This window comes from Xenopus laevis, chromosome 4S (assembly GCF_017654675.1).
Source record: "Xenopus laevis strain J_2021 chromosome 4S, Xenopus_laevis_v10.1, whole genome shotgun sequence".
Taxonomy (NCBI): domain Eukaryota; kingdom Metazoa; phylum Chordata; class Amphibia; order Anura; family Pipidae; genus Xenopus; species Xenopus laevis.
The window spans coordinates 25894915-25915448 of NC_054378.1; positions in this window are offsets into that span (position 1 = coordinate 25894915).

The following is a 20534-nucleotide window of genomic DNA, read 5'->3' on the forward strand; positions in this document are numbered from 1 at the left end:
AGACAGGAAAGAAATAAGGCAGTAGATTATCTTAAGATGCAGTATACATTATGGGGTTCATATCATGATTAATTGTCAGTAAAGACATTCCATATTAACACAGTCATAGTAAATAATATGAGAACCTTGTCATGATACAGTGGTGTTATCAGCAGGCTATGATAAGGGTTTCCAGATCAAGAGAAATACCAAGTGCAATAATTTTAAATGATAACCTAGAGGAGACAGTCCCTTATGCACATGTTTGGGTACTCATGGGGTTGCATATCTCTTTCGTTCCCACAAAGACCATACTGTATCTTGAGATAGTTATTAGTTAGATTTTGTAAAAAGGCTATTCTAGATTCAAAAAGTCTGTTGCTGTTGACTCTTTTTTGAATTTCAGACAATGGCGGCACGGTTGAGGATTTCCAATGCGAGGCAATTTCTATGCGGGTTGCCATCAGTACCTGATTAATTAGAGTTTGGGTATTTTTAGTCATTGTCATTGGAAATGGTTTTCCCAGGAGAAAAGTTGGAATCTCCAAGGGGATGGTATATCCCAGTAGATGGTTTAACAGGGTATTCACTGCTTTCCAGAGCGGTTGAATAAGTGGACAGTCCCAAAATGTAAGGTACCTTACCACAGTTCCTCCAACAAGTAGAGGGGCATTCTGGAAACAGCTTATGAAGTTTGTCTGGTGTGTGATACCAAAACATTAGCAGCTTATAAATTTCTTCTCTTTGACTAGTACACATCACCATTCTTTTTGCGTTGAGCCATATAGCATCCCAATTGTCTTGGGATAGTGGTTGTGGTAGAGAAGAATTCCATTTAGCCATATAAGAATGCATTGGTGGAGGCTCAGAGTGAGGTTGAAGCAATAGCTGGTAGATAGAGGCAATCAGGCCCTTTTGGGGGAGGCTTTTTCCAGCTAACTTTTCAAATTTGGTGGAGGGTGTGACCGTCGCTGATTTATAATATGGGGTCAGAAAGTGACGTAGTTGAAAAAATTCGAACAGCCGCAGTTTATTTGAAGAGGATCTGACTTGTATCTCTTGTAGTGGAGTAATGCTGTGGGTTCATTGATCCATAAGGTCTCCAATTTTGGGAGAATTTTGTGCTTGACCATCTGGTGTAGAAAGAAAATTCCAAACCTGGTTGAAAAGCCGGATTTTTAAGATATATTGTATTCAAAGACCATTTGGAGGTTAAACCATACTTGTATTTTCCAGATGCGTAAAGTCAGTTGTGTAGTAGATAAAAGTCGTTTTGGTCTTGTGTGGTCTTGTGGGGACCAAATAAGGGAATTTATATGGATATCATCTATTACAGCACTTTCGATAAGACCCCAAACAGCGTTGGGGGCCCAATGCGACCATGCTAGAAATTGACGGATTTGCCTCATAATATTTTTTTAATAATGGTAGTCCCAGTCCTCCATGTTGCATTGGAATTATTAGTACTGATTGTGGAATCTGATGTCTACGTTGGTTCCATAAAAAGTTGTGGAACATGCTTTGTACAATTTTGAAAGTCTTTGGTGGGAGCGGAATAGGTAAAGTTTCAAATAAATTTAGGTATTTAAGTAATATATGATTATGAAGAATGGTTTCGTTCAGGCGCCAGTGGGATCCTCTAGGAGGTGAAGTGGTAAAATCAAGCCTTAAAAGCAGTGACGCATGATCTGACCAAGTAATGGGAAGCAGATCTGTTGTGAATGGGAGGTTCAGACAGGGCTGGGATATGAAAAATAATCTATCCGGGATTGGGATTTATACATCGCAGAATAGAAGGAGTATTAACGAGCTGTAGGGTGATTAATAGCTGCCTAAAATCTTTAGAATTGGCATGAGCTTGGGGATTAGGGGAGGGGAGGACCTATCAGTAGTCTGGTAACAAAGCATATTAAAATCCCCTCCCATAATTATATAGCGGCTTGAAGATTTTTGAATCTTAGCAATAAGTCTCCTTAAAAATCTTATTTGGTGCCTTTTGAGGGAATAAACATTTAGAAGTAACACTAGTGTAGTAGACAATTTGCCCATTATCATAAGGTAATGCCCATTAGGGTCAATGGAGGTTTGTGGATAAGAACTGCTACCCTTGCTTTTTTGCAGATCCTGAGGCATAATAAGCCTTAGGGTAATATTTAGAATTAAGTTTATTACAGCTACCAATCTGAAAATGAGTTTCTTGAATGAAAGCTATCTCAGCTTTTAATTGCTTAAGTTCTTTCAAGTTTAAATACCATTTTGTAATGTTATTCAGGCCTTTAACATTCATTGAGGTTATATTAACCACATTAAGATTAGATTGAGTATGCTAATATAAATATAATTATGAAGTTGAGCTCCCCTCCAGAGGATAAAACACCCCTTACATATATGATAAACCATGTCATCTTTACATAACTGTGACAACTCACCTCCCTGGTGGCCTAGTGGTGCAGCTGGGACGCCCGCCATGCCGCTTCTCTTCCTCTCTAATGCCGGCTTCTTAGGGTGCGCATGCATTCCTTCTATGTATGGGCGCATGCACGCTGGCGTATTGACGCCAGCGCGCAATGGCACAAAATTTTAACTATTTAAAGAGAAATATTGGATTTTTGCATTTCCCTGTTATAGGTTTCCACATATTGTGTTCCTGGTTCCCTTTGTGCTTTCTAAGCTTCAGTATTCTGTGATCTGTTTGCCTGTTTTTGACCCCTGCCTGCTTCCGACAATTCTGACTTCTATATCCTGACCCTGCCTGGTAACAGACTCTTCTGCATCCGAATCCCTTCTGATTGATCTCCTGGTTTGACCTTTGCCCGTTTGAGTCCGCTTGTACACTGCATGCCACGACCCGGCCTGATTTGACTTTGTACTGCAACCTTCTGCACAAAAGACTGTGCATTACTGTCGTGCCCCTTTGCTCGTCCAGAACCCTTCGCTTGGCACCTCTCTTATAAAGACCGATTAGCCGAGGGCTCCTCCCGAGGTGAAAGGCAGCTATTAAAGGCAGAAGGGAGCTGACCGTGACAATAACAATTTTCCATAAATAACTTCTGAGCATACGAATCCCCAAGGCAAAATAGATCATAAAAATGCCTCAAAAATATAACCATAATAGCTACAACCTTTTTAAATATAACCTCAAATTTGTTGAGATTATAGAATCGAAAAGAGAAAGTAAGTGAAAGAGAAATATAGATAGCATAAAAATATGTAGTAAACAAGAGAAACAAGAGAAATCACAACTTTTAACAGATAAGGGTATCTGAACTAAACAGGTTCCATTACACTGGGGGTATAGTGGCCAAAAACCTTAGCAGGACCACAGCAATGATGTAGGGATTACTTTTTTGTAGAGATCTTTTCCAAGGGGACCCTCAGTGTAGGCCTACTATTAGGGTTCTCGTCGTGTTACACAAGTCTAGTCCTGCCTCATTATGTTAAACCCCATCTGCACTAATATACAGGCTGTGATGATAAAAATATTTTTGACTGATCGCTAGCAGAGATTTGCCTAACCGACACACAATAAATCATTCAGATATCAAATGATCACTTCCATCCAGGCCCTCCTCCTTGCCACCTATCCCACAAACATGCTAAATGCCTCAAAATATGAGCAGGACATAGAGCAGGTTATAGGTAAGCTTCTATCCACGAAGCACCCTTCCCTGCCTCCCGTTCTAGACATATCACCTTGTCAAATGGCAATTTCATCATTAACCAACCCCCCCCCCACTTTGGTCCTAATAGCACCCCTCCACTCTAGACGGCACTCACTCTGGACTGCTACTACCTTTTAGGGTTATCCCTTCAGGCCCTGCTACCATTGCTTGCTCATTGCTTGCCCCTTTGTGGTGCACAGGCCTTCCAAGCAATCCCCCACACTTTACTGTTCCCAGAGCCATGCCAAATCATCACTGCTCCTCTGGTCCCATGCAGGGGTAGACCAAACCCAATTATGCTTCTCTGTGTCACCACCATCTGGCCTCCTTTGCTCAGTATGCTGCTGCCTTTTGCTGAGTTGTCATTTTTGTTACAGAACCTCTAATACACTTTTTCAGAATTTTTCATATTGTACACAAAACATGTAAAAAAGATTAACATAAAAGGAAAATTATAAATGGAAGGATTGTTGTGTTCACATTTGTTCATACAAACATAATAAACTTTACAACTTTAAATCAAATTTGTTGCCCATTTTTCTTGTGTGAATATTATGTAGTTAAAATCTTTGTGAGACCCAGTTATTGCAATAACCTTACAACCAATTAAATAAGGATTATCTAAAGCTTTCAACCCTATACCAAAAGAGAAGATAAACTAAGACCCGAACTGATGGCCTGAGGTGCCCAAGGTTGCCATATTTGTATAAATTTGCTGATAAAGTCCCTGATAAAAAGGAGGTCAATTTTTCATTCATCATTATAGCCTTTATACATGCTTTTAATTTTGGTATTGAAAGTTGTGGAGTCTTCTACGATTTAGCAATTAGTTGTTTGGCTGCTGTAAAAACAAATGTAATCTTCTGGAATTATCATTAATATTGTAAGGTACCTGTAGCTGCAGCTTGTCCTCTTTCTGAGCCTGCGCGTGCGTCCTTGCGCGGGCGCGCGTCCGTTCATTCGGACGCGCGCGTCGCGATGATGCGGGCGCGTTGACGCTGCGTCGTTACGTTTTGGCGCCAAACTTGTCCCTGTAAATAGACGTCAGCAAGAGCAAACAGTGCTTGGTGATTTCCCTTGCTAGTACTCGTTCCTGTGTTTTCCTGAGAACTCTAGGATTTGCTTTTCTTGTTACCGACCTCGGCCTGACTTTGGACTTCGATTCTCTTCTGCCTGCCTACCGACCCTCTGCCTGATTATCGATACGACTATCTTCTGCCTGCCTCTGACCTCGGCCTATCCCTGACTACGTATTTCTTGCTGCCTGCCTACCGACCCTCTGCCTGATATTCGACCACGCTTTCTGCAACTTGCACTCGCCTCATCGTGTCAAGTCCTGCGAGCTGTACACTAACAGCAGTTCTAACTGCTCCTTCTACTTGAGTCTCCAAAAGAACCTGACAAATATTGGGTATCCAGTTGTTAAATAAAGCTATCCATGGGTCTTTTCAAATATAAATCTGAGTAATAGAGTCAATTATTCCAAAAACTTTTGACAAAAATCAAGCCCATATATGGGCCATCGTTCCTTCTCCTCCACAATTCCTAATACAAACCAATGGCTGGGATGGAAACATTTTATGTAGACATAAGGATCTTGTAAGAAGTTCAACTTGACCTAAATAATTGAATATTTACTTGTTCCTTCCCACATCTTCTCCTACACTTTTGGGTCTAAAGTTTGCCATAATTCTTGCTCCCAGGTTTATATATATGATGGAGGAGTTTCGTTAGTTTGTTAGATTAAAGCTTGATACAGGGAGGAGATTAAGCCTTTTGAGAGGGGATGTTTCATACATATAGTCTCTAGTACAGAACTATCAGAACTATCAGGAAGATCCAATGTATTATGTATTGAGTGTAGATAATGCTGAACTTGTATAAAACAACATTTTTCAGTAATAGGTGGAAGACATTTACCTTCAAATGTTTCCCAAGTTATTTTACCAGTAGGGTGGTGTAAATCTTTAATATAGTTTATATGGTTCGAATGCCACCATTTGAAGGGAGTAAATTCTAATCCGGTTGGGAATTCTGGATTACCCCACAATGGGGTAGCTGGTTTATGAGGGGTAACCAGTTTAGCAGAATGTTTAATACAGTCCCAGATGGATAGTAAATGCTTCATAAATTTTGACATTCCTTTTGGACAAAGTTCAACTTTGATCCAAGGGAGGGCTGCAGGAGTGACAGGGTGAAGTAATGTTTTTTCTGTTTGAACCCATATGAGGGGGAATGGGAAAATACACTTGGGTGATTGTAGTTAATTTCAATATGTTAAGAAAACTAAGGCCTCCATTTCATTTACTTTTTTGTAAAGTCACCCCTGAAATCGTATTATAACCAAAAGACCAAACAAAACTAATGAGAGATCTTTGCAATATCATCAGATGTTTCTTAGGAACAGGGATTGGTAGTGATTGAAATAGACATTTTGGGTAAAATAATCATTGACTGCATTGATGCAGCCCAACCAAGAAATGTTATGCTTGTTCCATTGGGTAAGTAGGAGTTTAATTTTCCTCCACATGGGTGGGTAGTTTTGTTTGTAAATGGTTATTACATGAGGAGTGAGCTGGATTCCTAAATACTGTAAGTAAGATGTATTCCAAGAGTATTCAAAATTTAATTGAATCAGTTTAATCACTAGAGATGTCGCGAACTGTTCGCCGGCGAACTTGTTCGCGCGAACATCGGGTGTTCGCGCTCGCCGGAAGTTCGCGAACGTCGCGCGACGTTCGCCATTTTGGGTTCGCCATTGTTGGCGCTTTTTTTTGCCCTCTCACCCCAGACCAGCAGGTACATGGCAGCCAATCAGGAAGCTCTCCCCTGGACCACTCCCCTTCCCTATAAAAACCGAAGCCCTGCAGCGTTTTTTCACTCTGCCTGTGTGTGCTGAAGAGATAGTGTAGGGAGAGAGCTGCTGCCTGTTAGTGATTTCAGGGACAGTTGAAAGTTTGCTGGCTAGTAATCGTTTTGATACTGCTCTGTTATTGGAGGGACAGAAGTCTGCAGGGGTTTGAGGGACATTTAAGCTTAGGTAGCTTTGCTGGCTAGTAATCTACCTTCTACTGCAGTGCTCTGTATGTAGCTGCAGTGGGCAGCTGTCCTGCTTCTGATCTCATCTGCTGACTGCTGCAATAACAGTAGTCCTTGTAAGGACTGCTTTTATTTATTTTTTTGTTGTTTTACTACTACTACTACTACTACTACTATAAGAGCCCAGTGCTATTAGTCTAGCAGTGTTGGGGAGTGGGACTGGTGTGCTAATCTGCTGCTCCTAGTAGTTCAGCAGCACCAACTTTAATTTTTTTTTTTAATATTCATTTTTTTTTTATTTTACTTTTTTTTATTTTACTACCGCTGTAGTAGTGTATAAGTTGACCTTTTAGGCATTATTTGCCCTGTAGGCATTATTTGCACACTGTTTTCTTCAACCCGCCATCGAGCTGTGTGACCTTGTTCACATTCTGTCTAAATATCCATAATATTACCGTCTCCAGAAAAAACACCGGAGTCACTTTTTTCAAGCAGCCATAATATATTTTACGTAATCCGTATCCACCGCTGTAGTAGTGTATACGTTGGCCTTGTAGGCATTATTTGCACACTGTTTTCTTCAACCCGCCATCGAGCTGTGTGACCTTGTTCCCATTCTGTCTAAATATCCATAATATTACCGTCTCCAGAAAAAACACCGGAGTCACTTTTTTCAAGCAGCATTCATATATTTTACGTAATCCGTATCCACCGCTGTAGTAGTGTATACGTTGGCCTTGTAGGCATTATTTGCACACTGTTTTCTTCAACCCGCCATCGAGCTGTGTGACCTTGTTCCCATTCTGTCTAAATATCCATAATATTACCGTCTCCAGAAAAAACACCGGAGTCACTTTTTTCAAGCAGCATTCATATATTTTACGTAATCCGTATCCACTGCTGTAGTAGTGTATACGTTGGCCTTGTAGGCATTATTTGCACACTGTTTTCTTCAACCCGCCATCGAGCTGTGTGACCTTGTTCCCATTCTGTCTAAATATCCATAATATTACCGTCTCCAGAAAAAACACCGGAGTCACTTTTTTCAAGCAGCATTCATATATTTTACGTAATCCGTATCCACCGCTGTAGTAGTGTATACGTTGGCCTTGTAGGCATTATTTGCACAGTGTTTTCTTCAACCCGCCATCGAGCTGTGTGAGCTTGTTCACATTTTGTCTAAATATTGATAATATTATCGTCTCTAGAAAAACCACTTGAGTTACTTTTTTTCAAGCAGCATTCATATATTTTACGTAATCCGTATCCACCGCTGTAGTAGTGTATACGTTGACCTTGTAGGCATTGTTTGCCCAGTTTTTTTGGCCGCAGCCACTGAAGCACAGAGGCCAGAAAAAATATGCCATATAAATGCTGAAAATAGTAATTTTTTGCCATACGTTGACTCAACGTATATGGCAAAAAATGACTATTTTCAGCATTTATATGGCATATTTTTTCTGGCAACTGTGCTTCAGTGGCTGCGACCAAAAAAATGCATATTTTCTGCATTTATATGGCATAATTTTTCTGGCCTCTGTGCTTCAGTGGCTGCAACCAAAAAAATTTATATTTTCAGCATTTATATGGCATAATTTTTCTGGCAACTGTGCTTCAGTGGCTGCGACCAAAAAAATGCATATTTTCTGCATTTATATGGCATAATTTTTCTGGCCTCTGTGCTTCAGTGGCTGCAACCAAAAAAATTTATATTTTCAGCATTTATATGGCATAATTTTTCTGGCAACTGTGCTTCAGTGGCTGCGTCCAAAAAAACTGGGCAAACAATGTCTACAAGGTCAACGTATGGCGAAAAATTACTATTTTCAGCATTTATATGGCATATTTTTTCTGGCAACTGTGCTTCAGTGGCTGCGTCCAAAAAAACTGGGCAAACAATGCCTACAAGGTCAACGTATGGCAGTTGTTTAAAGAGAACAGTAGATTACTAGCCAGCAAAGCTACCTAAGCTAAAATGTCCCTCAAATCCCTGCAGACTTCTGTCCCTCCAATACAGAGCAGTATCAAGCAGATTACTAGCCAGCAAGCTTACTATCATCTGTCCCTGAAATCACTAACAGCTCTCCCCCTACACTATCTCTTCCAAGCACACACAGGCAGATTTTTCAGATACATTTTTGCCCTTGATCCCCCTCTGGCATGCCACTGTCCAGGTCGTTGCACCCTTTAAACAACTTTAAAATAATTTTTCTGGCCAGAAATGTCTTTTCTAGATGTTAAAGTTCGCCTTCCCATTGAAGTCTATGGGGTTCGCGAACCGTTCGCGAACCGCTCGCATTTTTGCGCAAGTTCGCGAATATGTTCGCGAACTTTTTTTCCGACGTTCGCTACATCCCTATTAATCACATGAGCGGGTAAATTTAAGATTAGAGCTTTTGATTTAGAGTTATTTATTGAGAAACCCAGAATCTGAGCAAATTGTTTTAGGAGATTTGTTAAGTGCGGCAAAAAAAGTGAGAGGTTTAGTAAGAGTGAGGATTAAATCATCAGCCGAAAAACAGGCTTTGTATTGTTTTCCAGAAAGAGATTTTCCTTATATTTGAGAATGGTTTTCAATAAGCCTATCAAAGGGATCTATGGCTAGAGCAAAAAGCACTGGGGACAGAGGGCACCCATGTCCCTCTTTCTAGAAGAATGTTAGAGGAAGTAAAAGGGCCCCATTTGATATAAGATGAAGGAGAAGTATAGAGTGTCAGTGCTTTTTATTATATGTTGGAAAACTGGTCTAACGCGCCATCTTGACAATATATAGGAAAGATAGTCCCATGAAACTGTGTCGAAAGCTTTGTAAATGTCAAGACTTAGAAGCATAAAGGGAGTCTTTGCTGAGTTTGCAATGTTGTCAGCTGTATATCTTCTGGCAGTGAAGCCCATTTGGTCGGGTTGTCTGAGGCTGTCCAAAAAAGTGTTAAGCCTATTTTACCAAAAATCCTAAAGTCAAGACTTAAAATCGAAATAGGGCGATAGTTAGCATATTGGGTATTGTTTTCCTTCTTTTGGGATTACAGCTATTTGAGCTGTCAGTGAGTCTTGGGGCCAGAAATTGCCTTGAGCAATAAAGTTAAATGTGTCTGCAAGATGTGGACATAAATTTTTTTATAGTATTGGCTCAAAAAGCCATCTGGGCCTGGAGTAGTATTAGTTAAAACTGTTTACTTTACTGTTAACAGTAAAGTAGAAGTAGCTAGTAAAGTGTCAGCCTTGTTATATTTAGTATAACATTTTTGGTTGGCCCATCTAATGGTCATGTCAGCTTGTAGTATTTTCAATTCTGTAGATACATCCTGTAGTTGCCGACGTGTTGTGGGAGTGAGATTGGAACTGTGAAGTTGCTCAAGACTGAGACACTAATTGAATAAAAATACCCCTTATTACGGCTTTATGCCCTTCCCAAAGAATAACCGGGGAAGTGGTTGAATTTGAATTTTCCTGAAAATAATTGATTAAGGCATGTTTGGCTTTATCACATGTTAAAGGTACATGTGGTAAAAGATCCTGTAATCACCATTTAAAGGTTTCAGGTTTGATGACTAGGTTTGATCAATTCACCATCACAGGGGAATGATCTGACCATGCTGTAGAGAGCATGTCCACATTTTGAATGTTTGGCGGGTGCGAATAAAATGTGTAGTCTCTTGTTTTTTTTGTATTTTTTAAGATATTTATTTATGCATTTATAACATAAACACAACAATAAACAATACAACATTGGTTCTTCACATTCCACATTCTTGTATTCAAGATATCTCTGATACATCTGTAATGGTTAGATAATAACAGTTTACTCGTGTTGTACTCAATGTCATCTACAATACCAAAAAGGCATTTGGTGCAAGTATTTTCAGTAGGGACGTTGGGTTTTGAATGAAATTTAGGACTCGTTCCCAAAAACTGTCTGCACACACAAAAAGGAGTCGGTAGAGTGACGATGGGGAAGGGCAGGTGAGGGAGTGACGGAGGGAGGGGATGGAGTGACGGAGGAGGGGAGGAGTGCTAGAGGGGAGGAGGAGGAGGGTGAAAGAAGCAGCATGACTTCTGAGTCATCTGGACTAGGGGTAGGCAGAAAACTTTTAAAGGGGTTGTTCACCTTCCAAACACTTTTTTCAATTTAGTTGTTTTTAGATTGTTCCCTAGAAATAATGACTTTTTCCAATTACTTTCCATTATTTATTTTTTACGTTTTTTCCAAAATCTAAGTTTAAAGTTGAACGTTCCTGTCTCTGGTGTTTGAGTCTGGCAGCTCTGTAATCCAGGTGCAGATTCTGAACTGTTACAATTTTGCAACATTTAGTTGATACATTTCTCAGCAGCATCTCTGGAGTATTAGCAACAATTGTATCAATTCTAACAGCTGCCTGTAATGAAACCCAGAGATTCTGCTCAGCAGGGACAAAGATAAGAAATGTATCAACTAAATGTATCAATTTAGAACAGTTTACAGGATCGGCGACCCCCCCTCCCAGAGCTGCTTCAGAAGGAGAGAAATGACACTTTATACTTCAATATTAGAAAAACCGTGACACATAGAAAATAGAAAGTCATTGGAAAAAAGTCGTTATTTCTGGTGATCTATCTGATAACAACTAGTTGTTTGAAGGTGAACAACCCCTTTAAATAGGTACCTGCCGACTAACCCCACATCTTTGCAACCTTCAAAGTAAGCACACAATAGGCAAGCTCATGCTGAATCTGTGATGTCCTCAAATATTCATGCAATATTCATGAAAAGAAAAAATATATGTAATAGTGCAGATATATTTATTTAAGAATAATGTGCCCCAAGAACTGGGTCTACTACACAATAACAGGAAATTAATAACGTTGTACAACTAAAACAGGTTTATTGCCACTGTTCCTAATCCTTAATGCATTTCACATGAAGCACCAAGCTTCTTCAAAAGGAATTTTAACGTCTCCACTATCACGCTTTCAAAAAAATTTGGTTTAATACACTTATGGTGAGCTATTTGTAACAACTTCACTTGATTAACTGTGCTTGTGAATATCTAAATACAGCAAGGGAATGTTCCACTGGGAACTACTCTCCCCAATGCAAGCAGATGTACCTTGAGCTATGGGCCCAATTAAAACAAGTTTGAAAAACTGGCAAAGTAGTAAAGGCTCCACTGAGAGGCCCCCCCCCCACCAATGCCAACAGTGCACACACCTCAAACAAGGGGCACACCCACGAAAAACAACACAGATTAAATTTGTTAAATAGCAAAATTACAATTTGCAAATTCAAAAGGATTATCAAAACTACACATACATTTTAAAAACAATTTAAAATGCTGCCGGGTTTAAATATATGTTTAAACCAGGGGTTATAAACTATTAAGCTCAAAAATCCAAAATGTCTCTCTTTGCCTCAGTCTGTCACCTCCTTTAAAACTAGCAGGTATTTGTTCAAGGACTACAAACATTGTAACCTTAAGATCACTATTATGGCTCTCTTTGTAATGTCTAGAAACACTATGATTCGTTTTGGCATTTTCCGAATGTTATAGATGTGCTCACAGATCCTCCTTCCTACAGTTCTTTTAGTTCTACCCACTTACATTTTTTTGCAAGGACATACAGTATATAGTGGATAATGCACCCCCTACTGTAATTTATATAGATATTATAAGTCACGGAAGAGTTACGTGACCATATTAAATACAGGTCACATAACTCCGATATTCTTTACCCGCTTCAATTTTATCATAACCTACAGGCCAGGGGAAAGAAATGCTAAAGCAGATACCCTCTCCAGAAGTTTTGTCTCTAATACTCAGTCAGAGCAGTCGGAATAAGATTCTATTGTCTTTAAGGAAGTGATTATGGCAGCACTGAGCCCAGATCTGTATTCCTCCTTGTCGGAGTCTAAAGTTAATCTACCTCCTTATGTAAACTCTTTGGGGCTAGATTCCCTAACATCAGACCAAAAGAAGCCCAAATGTTTTCCAGTGATCAAGCATGTACTCACCAGAGGATTGCCTAAGATGTTTGTGGTAAATACTCATGATGAAATATAATTAAAGGTGCAAAATTTACTCTGGCCTAATCAACTATAACACCCAAGCATTTATAAGTCACATTTTTAAATGCAAACATCTCATTGGTTGATATGGGTTACTGCATCTGGGCAAAATTAGGGACTTTTATTTCCTTTTGGGGTCAGTCTCTAGCATAGACACACACAGAATCTAGCATATTTAGATTCATAGACTGCATAGAAGCTGAACCACTAACTAATTCAGTGAGCCCAACTGTAAGTGCTGCTCATTTATATGGACACATTTGTACCTGGTCATAACTCTTGGCAACCAATTCGATTTTTGCTCTCATTCTTTTACCCACAGCTGTCTGAAAGAAGCTAATCACTGATTGGTGCGAATTTTCTAAGTGTTTATAAATGACCCCAATACTATCTCTCACAAAAATGTGCCTGTCTCTGGATGCCATGTTTGTTAGAATAATGGATTAAAATATCTAAAGTTTACCCACATCAAGAAACCCATAGTAACCATTCAGAGTCGAATTGCCACCTGTTCGGTTTTGACCCAAACAGTTCAGTTTTTCCTAAATCAACTATATGTTTTCTAATAGCTGACCAGTAAATTCTGCCTACTAATTGATTGCTATGAGTTTTTAGCAACAAGTAACAAACTTGAGACCATTTCTATCTAAGTAGAGAATGCAGTGGGCAAAGTGCAAAGAAAGTCTGCAATTGCCCATATTTTGGCTCATTTACTGTTTTGCATTAGCACCCAGGCAGCTATGGCAGCTATGTGGATATGTCTGTTTAGATATTCAGACAACAATTTTCACTATTATTTTCAAAAAGACTATAGGCTTTTAATGCATTGATATTCTGTATAAGGGGCTTTGTATAAAACAAACAGGTCAGTACATCTATAGTCTAATAAACACACTATTAGCCACATGCCTTAGCAGGTACCTTCCACGTTTGATTAACCCTGATCAGACTGTATTCATCCCTGGGCGTCGAAACACAGACTGTAGGCTGGTTACTGTGATCTCACATAGCTATTAATATTAAAGCCTTTGATACCTTACTTGGCCTTATATATTTGATATTCTCCCCAAACACAACATTTTAGGAGCAATCTTAGAGGCCCTGTGAGTGTTATACCAAGACCCTTTAGCACATATAAAATTCTTGGGACGACAATCGTTACAAATAACCATATTTAAGAGATGCCCCATATCTCCTTTATTATTTTCCCTTGCTATAGAGCCATTATCCCACCTTATATGAAATTATATTAATACAGTATATCTGGATATAATAAACTGAACTAATCTCATAAAATGAACCTCTATGCTGATGATATATGCCTAATTCTTACTAAACCTCTGATGAGTCTCCCAGTTTCCATTTTCCATTCCAAGTGAATATTTCTAGGAAGGAAGATTTGCCAATTAATATCTCAAAACCACAATTAACGCTCTTAGAATTACATTTTCCATTTTATTGATGTGCACAGCCAGAGTAGATTACCTTGGAGTCAAGATCACTAAAATTTATCAATCTCTATACAAATTGAATTTCCCTCACTTATAGAGGAAAGCACTGCCTATAGCGGTCCAAGCATCGGATCTCATTCATCTACAAAGGCATGTATGGCTTTTTATATGGAAACATACATTTCATAGACTCAATAAAATACTCTATATCGACTACCCCATCAAGATGGTCTCAAGGTCCCCAAACTACTAAAACAGCTAGATTAGTGCAAACTATTCAATGGCAAAGCACACATGGTATTGTAAGATGGGTAGACATTGAAAATGCCTTAATATACCCCTTATTGGTCTCTTCACTATTATGAACAACCACAAATAGTATTCAGAAATTTAATATCACCAACCTCATTATCATATTTAATTTTCAACTTTGGAAAAATGTTGAAGAACAAATTGATCCCACATGACTCCATCAGGTACCTGCAACCTCTCATAGACAACTCTGATTTCCTCTCAGGACTAAAACATAGAGCATTTCAATGGTGGTCTTCTCACGAACTTACTAAATTTTACAATATGTTCACCTTTAGAGGTTTAAACCATGAGCATCCCTTCAAAAATCATTATCCATCCATTCAGATGAATTCTTGAAATACTGCCACCTTTCTCATTCTTATTGCTCTCAACTACAACGTACACCTACTCTCACAGGATGTTCAAGGGTAACATTTGAATGATATATTCATTATTGACAGAAGTGCAACCAGAAACCCCAACCTCTTTTACTGTATATTAGCATGGGAAAAATACTTTAATTTGTCTTGGTCCCTGAGGACTGGGCCAATATATTATCATTGTTACATAGTTACATAGTAACATAGTTAAATCGGTTTGAAAAAGACAAAGTCCACCAAGTTCAACCCCTCCAAACATCCATACATACACCCCTCCATACACTCACATAAATTATATATACCCATATCTATACTAACTATAGAGTTCAATCAAGCCACTCTTAAAGGCATTAATAGAATCAGCCATCACAACATTACCTGGCAGTGCATTCCACAACCTCACTGTCCTCACTGTGATGAACCACCTACGTTGCTTCAAATGAAAGTTCTTTTCTTCTAGTCTGAATGGGTGGGCTCTGGTACGGTCATCCTCTTAATAGGTTAAAAGGTCCCCTGCTATTTGTCTATAATGTCCTCTAATGTACGTGTAAAGTGTAATCATGTCCCCTTGCAAGGGGAATGACACCGCCCAGAATTAGACAACTTGTTATCTCCAAAAACCCCTAAATCCTTCTCATATAAGGAAACTCCCAACACACTGATATTTAGTGTATAAATTGCATTTATATTATTTTTGCCAAAGTGCATAACCTTGTATTTATCAACATTGAACCTCATTTTCCAGTTTGCTGCCCAGTTTACCAACTTACCAACCAACTCTGCAAAGTGATAGCATCCTGCATGGAACCTATAGTTCGGCATAATTTAGTATACATATAAAAATAGTAACAGTGCTTTCAATGCCCACCTCCAGGACATTAATAAACAAGTTGAAAAGAAAGGGACTCCACTACAACTCTGGTCCAATTAGAAAATGTTCCATTTACCAACACTCTTTGTAGTCTATCTTTTAGCCAGTTCTCTGTCAAGTACAAATAATATGTTCCAGGCCAACCTTCCTTAATTTAACTAGTAACCTTCTGTGTGGCACTGTATCAAATGCTTTAGCAAAGTCTAAGTAAATCACATCCACTGCCATCCGAGAATCGAGGTCCCTGCTTACATCCTCATAAAAAGAAATTAAATTAGTCTGGTAAGATCTATTACGTATAAAACCATGCTGACACAAACTCATAGTATTATGATTTGCTATGAAGTCGAGTATCTTATCCTTTATTAACCCTTCGAAAAGCTTTCCAACCACTGACGTCAGACTAACTGGCATATAGTTTTGAGGCTAACAGGATCCCTTTTTGAATAGAGGCACTACATCAGCAATTCGCCAGTCTCTCGCCAGACCTCAATGAATCCTCAAAATTAAGTAAAGAGGTTTCACAATCGCAGAGCTAAGCTCGCTAAGTACCCTGGGATGAATACCATCTGGGCCCAGACCTTTGTTTATCTTAAAATGTTCTAGTCTCTTTTGAATTTCCTTATGTGTGAACCCTGCATCATTAGTTGTATTACTAGAATTGGGACTATTAAAAAGGAAACCTTCAGTAACTGGTTCCTCATTTGTTTAGACATTATAGTTAATGATGGGCAAATTTGCGACGCTTCGCCGAAAAATTCACGAATTTTGCGCGAAACAGCAAAAAATTTGCAAAACAATGCTGACATCTTGTTTTTGACTGCGGCATCCATTTTTGATGCAAGAGTCCATATTTTTTTACTCCCCCTGGCATCCTTTTTTTTTTTTGACGCCGGCGAATTTTCGCAGCAAATTTTTGCACCTGTTTCGTGAATTTATTCGGCGGCGGTGAATCGCGCAAATTTGCTGCGAAATAGTGCCTGCCGAATAAATTCGCCCATCACTAGACATAGTCCATATACATCAAGCATTTGAATCTGGGAAATTACATCAAAAATACTCTCTATTGTACCCCAAATGTAAGAATGAAAGTAGCTGAAGTAGGTGATTACAAAGACTCTTGGTGATTCTGTCCGATTGTGGAAAACTTCTGGAATTACATTTTTTGGATAGCTTCCCTACTTTTCTCCTTAACACTATGCCCAGAATATACCTTATTGAATCATCCTTTTTCAGGTATCTAAATCTGCAAATCTTCTCTTGTCAAAGTTATGGATTGTGGCCCACTGCGTCATAGCACTGAACTGTATTTTCTCCCACACTGTCATTGGTACAATTTATTTCCACATATTATTTCCATATTCAATAAAAGCACTTTCCTACTGCAATAATAGAGTACAAAATGGAGAACCATGCAACAGTTTGGCAACCATGGGAAGATTTAGAAAAATCAACAGCTTTTTCACTACAAGTTGCCCAAACCAATATATAGGTTACAGACTTGAATTGACCTTTATACATTTATAATACAAGACCTTCAATCATCCTACTTACCTAGGGGCAGATTTATCAAGGGTTGAATTTCAAGGTGATTGGAGTTTTTTTTAAACTCCCAGATTTTGGGGATGTAAGTTTTTTAAACTCCCATCAACTCTAAGTTCTAATAAAAAAAGACCAACCAAAATATTTTTTTTTTCCAATTAACTTTTTTGTTTTTGTTTCTCTTTCTTTACTATTATTTATACTTTTACATAACTTTATATAAAACTGAGACTACATTGATAACATTGTATTTACTTACTTTCATTGTCTTGGGCTGAATGTTGTAGAAAACATTTGAAAATAAATTAATAAAGATATATAAAAAAATCTAATAAACGGGTCAATAAATCTAAAATTCTTCCATATTATCTACTAGAAGAATAACTGGGCATGAGTTGTATGAAAAATGGTTTAACATCACAAGGCTCACAGTCATAGCTTGAGCTCTGGTGCATTACAATTTGCATTACAATTTGTTTTTTGTTTTATAATAAAAAATAAAAGAAGAGTGAAGGCATGAGACCAAGAGTTTTGCAAAATATGAAAATGAAACATAAAAATAATTTAAAAATATATAGCAATAAAGAGGGAACTGCAGTACACAACTTCTGGCTGCTCAGAGATGTAAAATATTCACTTGTAGATCTCTGTCACCACCTTCAGAGTGTTTGTCCAACTGCAGCCAAGAAATATTTACCAGACTTGCAGCATGTATGACAAAAATTGTATAAAACTGAAAAATGAAAGTCAAGCTATTTGGTTTGCTATTGATTCATAGCATAGCAAGCAGACAGTTAATAAAACAGTGTTCTTGCATAATATATTTTAATCCAATATTACTCATACAAAGTGTAAAGAATAAAACAGAAATACAAGACAACTTTGCATCACATTTACACAAACATTTAGGGGCACATTTACTTAGCTCGAGTGAAGGAATAGAAGAAAAAATACGAATTCGAATTTCAAACATTTTTTTGGCTACTTCGAACATCGAATTGGCTACTTCGACTTCGAATCAAACGATTCGAACTAAAAATTGTTCGACTATTTCGACCATTCGAAAGTCGAAGTACTGTCTCTTCAAAAAAAAAAACTTCGACCCCCTACTTCGCCAAGTAAAACCTACCGAGGTGCAATGTTAGCCTATGGGGAAGGTCCCCATAGGCTTCCTAATAATTTTCTGATCGAAGGAAAATCGTTCGTTCGATCGATTAAAATCCTTCGAATCGTTTGATCAAACGAATTTTCCTTCGATTGTTCGATCGAACGAATTGCGGTAAATCCTTCGATTTCGATATTCAAAGTCGAAGGATTTAACTTCGACAGTCGAATATCGAGGGTTAATTAACTTAGAAGGGGCTTCTAAAATTTGTATGGAAGCCAGTAGAAATTTATTATACTTATATTTAGATTGTAAGCTCTACAGGGCAGGGGACCTCCTTCCTACTGTCTCTCTTTCCACATGGCACTTAAGCTCTGTAGCCTTGCATTAGCTCTGTGTACTTTATGTATATTTATTAGTGGTGCTTGCGAAGCAAAGCATCACTACTGTTATCTTGCAAACTTATTTTTATTCTTCTTCCGTATGAAAGTTTGGCGCGTAACTAGTCCCGCACCGTTTGTCCTAGACCCATGAATGAGGTGTCAAATCGTGCGGCTTAATCGGGAATGGGGTGGTATGACTTTTCTAAGGGGTGGGTGGTTAATTGCCCCTTGCGGGGGCAATTAACCACCCCGAAAATTCCCATAGATTAACATTGAGGCCAACTTTTGACGGATTCTAGCGCAGAGAGGGAATCTTGTAGAAACGTTAAATTTACCACATTTGAAGAGGTTTGCGACCTGTGTCAGATGATACCCCACACGAGGGTATAAGTTTTACCCCCGGGGCAGGAGAGGTCCCCAAATTTGCCCCATTGACTTATAATGGGGAATTTATCGAATAATTAGTTTGTCGCAGACCCATGAATGAGGTGTCAAACCGTTCAGCTTATTCGGGAATGGGGTGTTGTGACTTTTCTGTCCTATTTTGGGGACCCAAAAAAGTGAGCGGAGCCGCAAACAACCAATCAGATTTTCCCTATTGACTTCAATGAGAAAATGTAAACAGCTGTAATTCTCACAGTAATAAAGCCAGAGCTCCCAAACTTGGCACCGTGGGTCACTGGGTGACTGCAGCCAAAATTTACAAAAAGTGGGCGGAGTCTACAACAGCCAATCAAATTTCAGCCATTCAATTAAATAGGAAAATTTTAAACTGCTGCCGCTCTTACACGGTTAATGGCAGCCTCCTCAAAATTGGCACAGTTGGTCACTGGGGGACTGGGATTAAAATTAAGAAAAGTGGGTGGAGCCAAAACCAACCAATCAGATTTCTTTGATTGGTTTTAATGGGAAAAATTAAGAAGGCTGCCATTCTCTCAGTATTGATGTCAGGGACCTTGAATATCACAAATGTGGTCGCTGGGGGTTTCCACTTCAAGTTTAGAAAAAGTGGGCGGAGCCACCAACAACCAATCAAATTTCATTCATTGATTTTCAATAGAAAAAAATAGAAATGCTGCCATTTTTACACATTAAATGACAGCATTCCCAAACTTTGGTATGTTAGTCACTGAGTGACTGTGGTTCACAATTAGGAAAAAAAGGGGCGGGGCAACAACAGCCAATCAGATTTGGGCCTGAGTTTTGCCACGACAAGCACCACTCACATTTTCTTCAGGAAATGTACCTCTCTAGTTGTATTTATTATGTTATTTACCCCACCTTGAGTATTTTTATGTATTGTACAGCCCTACAGTATATGGATATTTTATCTATTAATACACATGTTAAAGCTATGGTGTACTAAGGCCCAGTCATCTACTTGCAACACATTGCAGAAGAAAGTCATTTAATGTACCTGCTACAAGCTGTTGATGCACATGAAAAAAATGTCTTAAAGGTAAGCAAACATTGGGATTACACAATTTATATAATTTTATGTTAATGTTTTGCAATTGTGAGGACCTTTATGATATCTCTTTGAAACTGTTTGATGCCTTTGAAAGTTTGAAGCTCTGTAATGATAAACTGTGCCTAAGAAAACCCCATTTCACTTGTAGGTTGAGGTAATGACACATTCAGATACCCACTCTGGGAGGCCCATTTATCGAAAACTGTAGATTTCTGAAACCCTGAAAAAAACATTGTCTCTAAAAAGACACGTCATGAAATTGATCAAAACATCTGATTATAGAAAGCATCAACAAACAAATGCTGAACTATCCA